This window comes from Ornithorhynchus anatinus, chromosome 11 (genome assembly GCF_004115215.2).
Source record: "Ornithorhynchus anatinus isolate Pmale09 chromosome 11, mOrnAna1.pri.v4, whole genome shotgun sequence".
Taxonomy (NCBI): Eukaryota; Metazoa; Chordata; class Mammalia; order Monotremata; family Ornithorhynchidae; genus Ornithorhynchus; species Ornithorhynchus anatinus.
In genome coordinates, this window is record NC_041738.1 from 44,971,768 (window position 1) to 44,980,968 (window position 9,201).

Consider the following 9,201-nt stretch of genomic DNA (forward strand, 5'->3'; position numbering starts at 1 on the left):
ACATAGTCCCTGTCCTTCACCAGGCTCATAATCTAAATAGGAGGAAGGACAGGTATTGAATCCCCATTTTACAGATGAGGAAACTGAGACTCAGAGAAGTTTAGCGGTTTGCCTAAAGCCTCGCAACAGTCAGGTGGCAGAGCTGGGATTAGAACCCATCTCCTCTGACTCCCAGGCCCACTGGTCTTTCAACAAAGCCATGTTACTTATTGTTTGGGCACTAGGCATTCATCCCATCCTCAGTCCCACAGCACTTATGTTCATGTCTGTAATTTATTTATTCATATTAAAGTCTGCCTTCCCCTCTAGACTGAACCTTCTTGTGCACAGAGAATGTGTCTAGCAACTCTATGGAACTCTGCTCTCCCAAACAGTACAGTGGTCTACACACAGAAAGTGCTCAATAAATACCACTGATTGATTTATTGATTGTTTTCAAATGTATTTGCCTTCACTTTTTTTGCAGATATGTTACAGGTTTCCCAAATATGCTCTTCTAGGTTATTAGTAATTAAAACTTTATGATGTAAAGTGAACAAAGGATGAGGCTGACCAACATGGATCTTAAGCCCAAAGGTAAAGTTCACATAGGCAAAAAGTCATGACCTTGAGCAGTGTTAAACAACTGGGAAGAAATGTGGCCTAGTGGACAGAGCATGGGCCTGAGGGTCCAAAGGACCTTGGTTCTAAACCTGGCTCTGTCATTTGTCTGTTGTGTGACCCATGGCAAATTACTCCATTTCTCTGTGCCTTAGTTACCTCATCTGTAAAATGAGGTTTAAAACTGTGAGCCCCGTGTGGGACAGGGACTGTGTCCAACCCAATTACCTTGTATCTACTCCAGTGCTTAATACAGTACCTGGCACATAGTAAGCGCTTAACAAATACCATTATTATTATTATTATTAGCAAGGCCCTGGGAGGGAACCAGAGAATCTTGGTTCTAATCTTGGTTCTAATTTTGGCCCTGACAGTTACTTACTGTGTGACTTTGGGCTAGCCATTTAACTTCTCCATGCCTTAGTTTCCCAATCAGTAAACTAGGGATTCAATAACTGTTCTCCCTCCCACTTAGACTGTGAGCCCCATGTGGGACAGGGACTGTGTCCAATCTGATTAACTTGTATCTATCCCAGGACTATCCCTTTCAGGATTGCACCTGGAGAGTTTCCAGTACTCTACCAATCTCGGCCATGGGAGGGAGAGTTAAGCAGAGGCCTTCCCGTTCCATTCTTAGCTTGGGCAGTGGCTAGTGAATAGAAGGCAATCTGCTACAAGTCAAAACTCACCTTGTTGAGCAGCAGCCTCATGGGAGAGAGTTGAGGGCAGAGACTCAAGTTTACGGCACAGAAGACAATCGTAAACCACTTCCATATTTTTACCAAAAAAACTCTGTGGATAAACTACCAGAACGATCGCAGTCAGAGGCGGGATGTTCTGGGAGAGATGTGTCCATGGAATTCCTATGGATAATTGCAACTTGACAGCACAAGACAAGACCCCAGTACTCAGAACAGTGTGTGATACATACTAAGTATTTAACAAATATTTTAAAAAAACCCAAATGGGGAATGGAGAGTCTGGGGTATTTTTCCCCATCTAGCAGAGGTGATGTAAAGAGTATGGTTTGGAAACGCCATCAGCACAGTACTATCCAATCTACAAAGGCACTTGATCTTAAAAGAAAAAGAGTGGTGGGTGAGAGGCAGGAAATGACAAGAAAAATAAAGCAAAAATAAAAATGACAATAACAAAAATCATAATTAACTGTACATGACATTTAAAGAAACAGATTTCAGGCTTTTAACAACTCTACCAGGACCATCTCTAGTCAAAACAACCAGCACCTTCCCAGTGGTCTAATACTGGGAAGGTGGGCTGCAGCTCCAATTTCTGCCTATCCAGTACCCTTAAGATAAGCTTTCACCCTGGGAATGCAGGGCATATCAGGGTAACGCCCCCATTACACTGTAAGCTAGCTCCTTGAGGGTAGGCATCAGTGTCCACTGACTCTATTGTACTCTCATGAGCACCTAGCATAATGCTCTGCAAAAAGTAAGTGCTCAGTAGATGCTATTGATTGATTGACAGTGTCACACAACAGGCCTCAAGGTTTCACCAAATGGCCACCTGTCATCTTCAGCGGGCTTTATCTTGTGACAACAGAACAAATGCATGAAGTCCCACCTGGTACCTTATTGATGATAGTACAAAGAGAAAAAGGAGAGACATGCACTGATGGCTGGCAAGTGGAGGAGAGAATCTGGAGTCTTTTAATTTGTCATTAACTCATCTATGCTGGCCAGCAGCGGCACGGGAGATAATCAAGGGTGGAGACTCAGGTTTACCACGCATAAGGAGGCAATGGTGAACCACTTCCATATTTTTACCAAGAAAACTCTAAGGATACACTACCAGAACGATTGCAGTTGGAGGCAGGGTGTTCTGGGAGAGATGTGTTCATGGTGTCGCTATGGGTCAGACACGACTTGACAGCATAAGGCAGCAACAACAAGGTTTCCAGCTTTATGCACCTTGCCTTGTTGCTCCAGGAAAAGTGACGAAAAAACTAGATACCTAACAAACATGCTAGAATGTGCTTTTCCAGCCCCTCCTCTGTACACAGTTTGATAACTTGTGGCCTACACCCTAGTTAACTCATGTTCTTTCCTATGGCTAGCAAGATCTTGGTGAAGCTTCTCTGGGTGAGGGTGAAAAGGGGGAGGGAAAATTATCAACTTTAAGTCAGATAGTCGACCTAACTTTCTTAGCCCTACCACTGACTTTCGAGGATAATCCCCATCTCTACTACCCTCTCTTTCTAAGTTTCCCCCTCTGTAAAATAGGTAGGAGTATTTTTTGCACATCTTTAACTCCCTGTACAAATATTATTGTTGTTTGCAATGACATATTAGATGGGAAGATGAATGAGCTAATGGGATGTTGCGAAAAGCATGATGACTTCCTTGAAGAAAGGCTACAACAGTAATACTCCTATTCATACATTGTTATCTTTGGCTGGCTCTTGATTTTGCCTGCACAGTTAAGAGTAAATAACTGTGCTTGTAGAGGGTTGTGTTAAGGAGATTTTTTTTTCCCAAAAAATCGAGATTATGGTTCTTGTACTGGGGAACCAAATTACTCAACCCAAGGACAAGATCACATAGTCATTAATGGATATCAGCTCAGGTAAAATGAACTAAGAACCAATCTCAGTTGCCTTATTCCTCCAGCTGGATTTTGACTAAAGAAAATTGAACATCTAAAAAAATGTCTACTCCCCTCTTTTCATGCATCTCTACACTTCCTGGTTACAAGCAGAACCAGAAGCAAAGGATTGGAACATCACCAGACCAGCTGTTTTGTGATATTGCGAGCCCAACTGGAAACAGGAATTAAAGTAAATCTCAGGAGAGAGCCTGTTCTCAGGAAATATGCGGCCCAATTGTGCAGAACAAAATAGTTGAAGATATTCGTGTCAGGGACCTAAATTGGGAAGGTTTACCTGAAAGCAAACCTTTGAATTTGACGATTATAGTACCCAAATCTACCACCACCTCATGGGGTAAGTTTGCCCAGATTCCGGAGTCAGGCCGGAGCACCTTCTGACTGCCGAATGTGCTCTGCTCTACATCTCTTTTAAAGATTGTGTAGGAGGTGTCAGTTCTCCATCTTTCCAGCTCTTGGATATATACCTGCTTAGGGACTTCTCCTGGGAGTTTGGGTGTTGGGCACACTTAAAAATTGAAACATAGAAATGTACCATCTTTGCCAAAGTTGTTCCTTTTTTGCAGCCCAACTTCAGGAGTGGAATGGTCCTAAGTTCTCCACTTTCCCTTGCTCCATCTCTTTGCTTCACCTCTCCCAAGGCTTTGTCTCTGTTTCTTGCCTTTGACTGACTCACAAAGGAGAACTCCATCTGCTAAGTCAGCCCTGCCATTTCCTGTCCACAGCAGAAGAGCCTGGGTTGAGTTGAGATCCAGAGTGGACCATTTCACCTTCTGAATCACCAGCCTTGTTTTTTAAAGCATCATGTACTTTCCCTGGGGATTTTCCATTCTCTAGGTTTTTGACACAACCCTAAACTGACTAGCCTGTCAGATCTGAAAAAGCCATCGTAAGGTTAAGCGGGATAACCAGACCCCAAAGCAAGTAAGGCCAAACCAGCAATGAGGGGGAAGAATTGGACTTGAAGGGTTGGGATTTATTTCATTCCTGGGAAATGCACAACTTCTGGGGTCTCCTTTGGAGCAGTTTCTTCCCTCTCCCATCTTTGTCCACCTCTGTGATGAGCAATGGAGAGGTGACCAAACTTTACATGTGGTGGAAATGTGAAGCAACAATCTGCCAACAAGTATAATTGATCTGGAAACAATACAGAAGACTAATGTGTTCTGCACTTTTTCCTCAAGTAAATAAGGTGGGATTGCAGCAGAAAAGAGCAAAAGGTTTTTGAAGGAATCTAGACCCTTGGGAGTAGATAATGAGCATACGTGCGTCACTTTTGTAGGCTCTTTTCCCTTGAACTGAGAACTATCATATGCTGAGTCCAAACTAGCTTAATATTTGCAGTTTCATTTTCATAAGGGGTGAATTTTAGAAAAAAAAACAGGTTTGCCCTTTTTTTGTAAGGTAAAATTTCAATAAGGCAATAATTAGGGTCCAGTTGGCATTACTTAGAAAAATCAAAACAGGTCTGCAAAAACTTGTTTTCATGATCAACATTTTGCATAAATGATTTCTTTTTGCCTTTGGAAATACAATATTTCAACAACATCCCTTGCCAAATGCCATCTGATTGCTCGTTCGGGTGTTTGAGAATGTTTGTGGTCATCCAGAGGGGAAGAAGAGGGAATGGGGAAGAGGAGAGAGAAAAATGGTTGTTTGTTTTGGGGTGGGGGCATATTATGCTATAAAAAAAGGACTATACTTTATCTGGGAAGACAAAATGAAGTAAAATATTTTCACTGACCCCTTCAGACATAATACAACTTTTAAGCATATCTTCCATTCATTCTATTTTTTTTGGTGGTCTCTGTCCAAACCCAGAGGAATATTCATGCAGAGTACAGAGTGGTTGCAGTTACAGAAATTAGAAATGGGTTAACCCCAAGTGGCAGATCTCTGGAGTCCATGGAAAACCATAATTTAGTTTCCTTCTCTTGTGTGAAATTTTTTAAAGAGAAATTTTACTTGAAAGGACCAAAGCAGCTTCAATATAGCCAAGTGAACTCGGCATAAAATCAAATGAAGGGTTGACAACTATCTGGTGAATTTGGGTAATGTAGGCATCCAATCTGGGAAATATAAACCAAAAGATAATTTTATCCCCTCAGTGACTTGAGGAATTCAGAAAAAATTTGGGGGGTTTCCATTAATTTTTCTGGATAACTGCTATTATTACCCTCCATAAAAATGAGGGATATTTTTCTTAAATAAATCTTCCAGGTTCCTAAAATATTTAATTTATTTGAACTATTGCAAATTATTTGTGTTTATCTAGAAATTAAGAGTAAGGCAATATAACTACATAAGACAATATACTTACACATCTACCACACCCATCTTTAAAAATGAAATATTCTCCAACCACAGTTTAAGGGCTGTGTGATTCATACGAAGATGCAAACTGCTAGTTTCTAAACAGGTAAAGTTGTGTAAATTGCTATTAACAACAACAGATTAAACTCTTGTGTTTAAATTATTACTCATTTTATTTTTATCAAGGCTTCACGACATTATTATATGCGTTTTTGCAGATTAACAAACCCAGAAAATTCAGGAAAAGGCCATTTTTTCTTTTCAACTATACGATCCAAATCACTGCTTCAGTTTTCCAATTCACTATAAGAATTGAAATCTTCATCGGCCACTTTAGATTCAGAAGGAAAATTGAAATATTTACTGAACCAGTTAAATGCAAATGAGTTCTGTGTCAGGCTCATAATTAGTCTGGATTGGAAAAGGACAACTCAGAAAAAGCATATGTGGAGATCAGGCATCTGCCTACAAAATAAAGCAAAATGATAAGTGATAATAATAATAACTTTGGCATTTTTGGAACACTTTAGTACATTGTGGCAAGCACTATACTAAATGCTGGGGTAGATACACGTTAATCAAGTTGAATACAGTCTCAGTCCCCCACACCGTTCACAGTATAAGCTGGAGGGAGAACAGGTAGCTTGTTCCTACTTTACAGGTTAAGAGAGGTTAAGTGACTTGTCCAAGGTCACACAGCAGACAAGCAGCAGAGGCAGGATTAGATCCCAGGACTCCTGATTCCCAGGTCCAAGCTCTTTCCACTAAGCCATGCTCCTGATCTGAATTGATGTCCTGATTAATTCAATCTGGATAATTCAAACCTCCAGACTCCCTCACACTGAACAATAGCATGCTTGCGAACCATAGTTAACCAGGTTACTGCCTCAACTATTTACTTCACCTTACCTAAGTAGACCCACCCTGACTGGTGCAAAATATCAATTAAAGGTCTTGTGGTGGTTTTTAATCATTCAATTTTCATATCAACTCATTTCATATCATATTACTTCCAGGCTTGTCACATCCAGCTGGACAGGTATCCCATCACCAAACTGAACATTCTGAAGTTTGACCATCAGAAATATGAACACTTCCTAGAGTGACTCATGGGCTTGGGTAGAAAGTCATAATGTAACCTTATTACACCTCAGAAGAAAGTCCAAGAGGAAATTGGAAACCCTGAAGTATTGTTTTTATTGTTTCTCTGAGAAGCTCAAAGAATTTTACAGAAAGGATTCATTGATTCTTCAGAACATCTCTGGGAATTAAGAAAGGGAGATGACTATTTTTACTAGGCAAAACAGGGAATTGTAGGAAGGAAGCTAAGGGTCACCGAACGACCTCCCACATACCAGTTATGGCAGGCATAGAGTCCACGCCCCTTAACTTCCAGTTGCAGAGTTCTACCCAAGAACCACATCTTTTGAGCCTGCAAAACCAAAAAGAAATTTAGTAAGAACAGCTTTCCCATGGCACGTCAATTGTTTGGGCTTGTGGTCCCAGCCTGTAAATACCACAGGAATAGCTTCTTGTAGTATTTTGGTCCCTAAGTTTCAGTCACTGCAAGAACTGAGTGCAAAAGTGTGGAGAAAAAAAGTGGAATCACACAAAGTAATAGATGCTAACAGAAATAAAAGGACGTTTTATGCGGTTTTATTATTCTAGTACCACCCATATTTTCTGTCCTAGTCACACTAGATTGATCTACACCTAGTCTTAAACATGAAGGAGAGCTTGAAATGACAATAGGGAGCCTCCCCTTGAAATTTTGCCTAAGGCTTCAATCACTATGCTCCATTTCCCACACACTGCACTGAAAAATGATCCCTAGTACTAGACCACAAGGGGCTTTTTATCTTAGCTGTCAGACTGAAATACATGCAGAATTCAAAGCAATTATGGAAACATTTGGGTATCCTGAACTTTTCTCTGTTGGACATCTCTCTTATAAAAAGAAAATGAAGCTCGAATCTTCTGAGATTAATAGAAACAGAGATCAGGATGGAATCTAGAGGATTTTTTTTTGTAAGGTAAACTACTTCACTCACAGTAAGCAAAATGATAGCACACGTTTGAAAGTCTGTTCTGCATAGAAATATTATATCTACTCTTTCAATTATAGCACAGGAAAATTTTGTTTCTACACACCAGTCAACTTATTTCCAAATGAGTCCTAAAGAGTTTCATATGCAAATATGCTTTTTCGAAAATGAGGTGGTCAGAAGGTCTAGAGGGAAGAAAGGATTTCTGAAGTATGCATAAAGTCAACAGACCAGTTAGCAATGGGATAGTAAAATTTCACAGACTTACTTTGATCTAGATTTCAGAAAAATGAAGCCATAAATGCAAAACGTTTTCAGAACCCAAAATAAAAAACTCTTTGTCTCTTATCTAAGATATCTACCAAGAAAATTAGAGCAATATTTAAATGTTGAGATCATTATATTTTATTTGTAACATGAAAAACACCAAAAGAGAAGACAGAAGTAACTGCAAAGTTATAAATGATATGAAGTAGCATTTTCTGTATTTTTCTAACAATTTTCAGAGTACTTCTGAGATTCATAGTTCATACTCCAAAGAAGCTTAAGACTTCAAAGGACAATGAGAGGTAATGCTAGGGATTCAGTATGTTAAATGCATTCGTGTTACAGGACTAAAATGCATCAGTTACACGTTTGAATAGGTGAGGCTCTTTTCCCTCCATGATAAAAAAGAGGGAAACAAAGCACAGTTAAGAGATTGCAAAGGGGAAGGAGGCTATGGCTTGCTGCCTTTGGGATAAGATTTTGAGCCCTGATAAAGACATAGAGAAACTCTCCCTCGTGGGTCTCCTTTTCTCCTACCAGTTCTTCCGTTGAACATTTTAACACACTTTCTAATGTTGTAATTTGTATCTCAGTTGGTATCACAATTAGAGAGGATTTTTAGGATGACAGAATTTTCAGCCAGGGGCTGGCATATTTAAAGAAATGTGGGGCTTCATTTAAATACCCTTAACCACCTAAATGTGGATGGTTCCTCTGTAGCTTATCTCAGCCTCTAAGGAGAAAAGAAACTGTCTTTACAATGATTATCATAAGTTATTTTGAATTTGTGACAGTTTATATCACTTTGATTTTTCTTTGCATTCTGATCAGTCTTCTTTTGGGCCATACCCTCCTCTCCCTTCTCCACCAACCCTCTAAAGTGACCCTGTTGTATCTCAAATGGAGATTTAGCACTTCATGAACCTGGCACTCAAGGAGAAGAAATATTTTTCCCTGATCTCTCATCTTATCATTGGTAAACTGCTGTTGACCATCTCTGTTCTGAGAAAAAAACATATGTTGAAAATCTTATTCAATCGTATTTATTGAGCACTTACTCTGTGCAGAGGACTGCAGTAACTGCTTTGGAGACTACAATATAACAGAATTGGTAGGTACGTTCCCTACCTGCACTATTTTTGAGAATAAACCTCCTTGGGTCTTAAAAACATGGAAACTATCTGGAGTCCTGCATTTCTGAAAGAAACAGCCAAATGATTTCAGTTTTCTTAGCTTCAAAGCAAAGTGAAAATAAACACAGAAGCACAGTAGACTGTCTTGGTGTGTATACAATATGATCAACACTGTGGTTCCTGCATTAGACTTGTCAGCCACATTTGCTCTCAAA

General features: G+C 39.8%; 1 non-coding gene across 1 annotated transcript; it reads left to right on the forward strand.

Annotated features, from left to right (window-relative positions):
- The first annotated feature begins 1,141 nt into the window (after window positions 1-1,141).
- On the forward strand, window positions 1,142-1,279 carry LOC114815328. Its single transcript, XR_003763092.1, has one exon. It is a non-coding gene; the product is annotated as a small nucleolar RNA SNORA7 (small nucleolar RNA).
- Window positions 1,280-9,201: the final 7,922 nt, after the last annotated feature.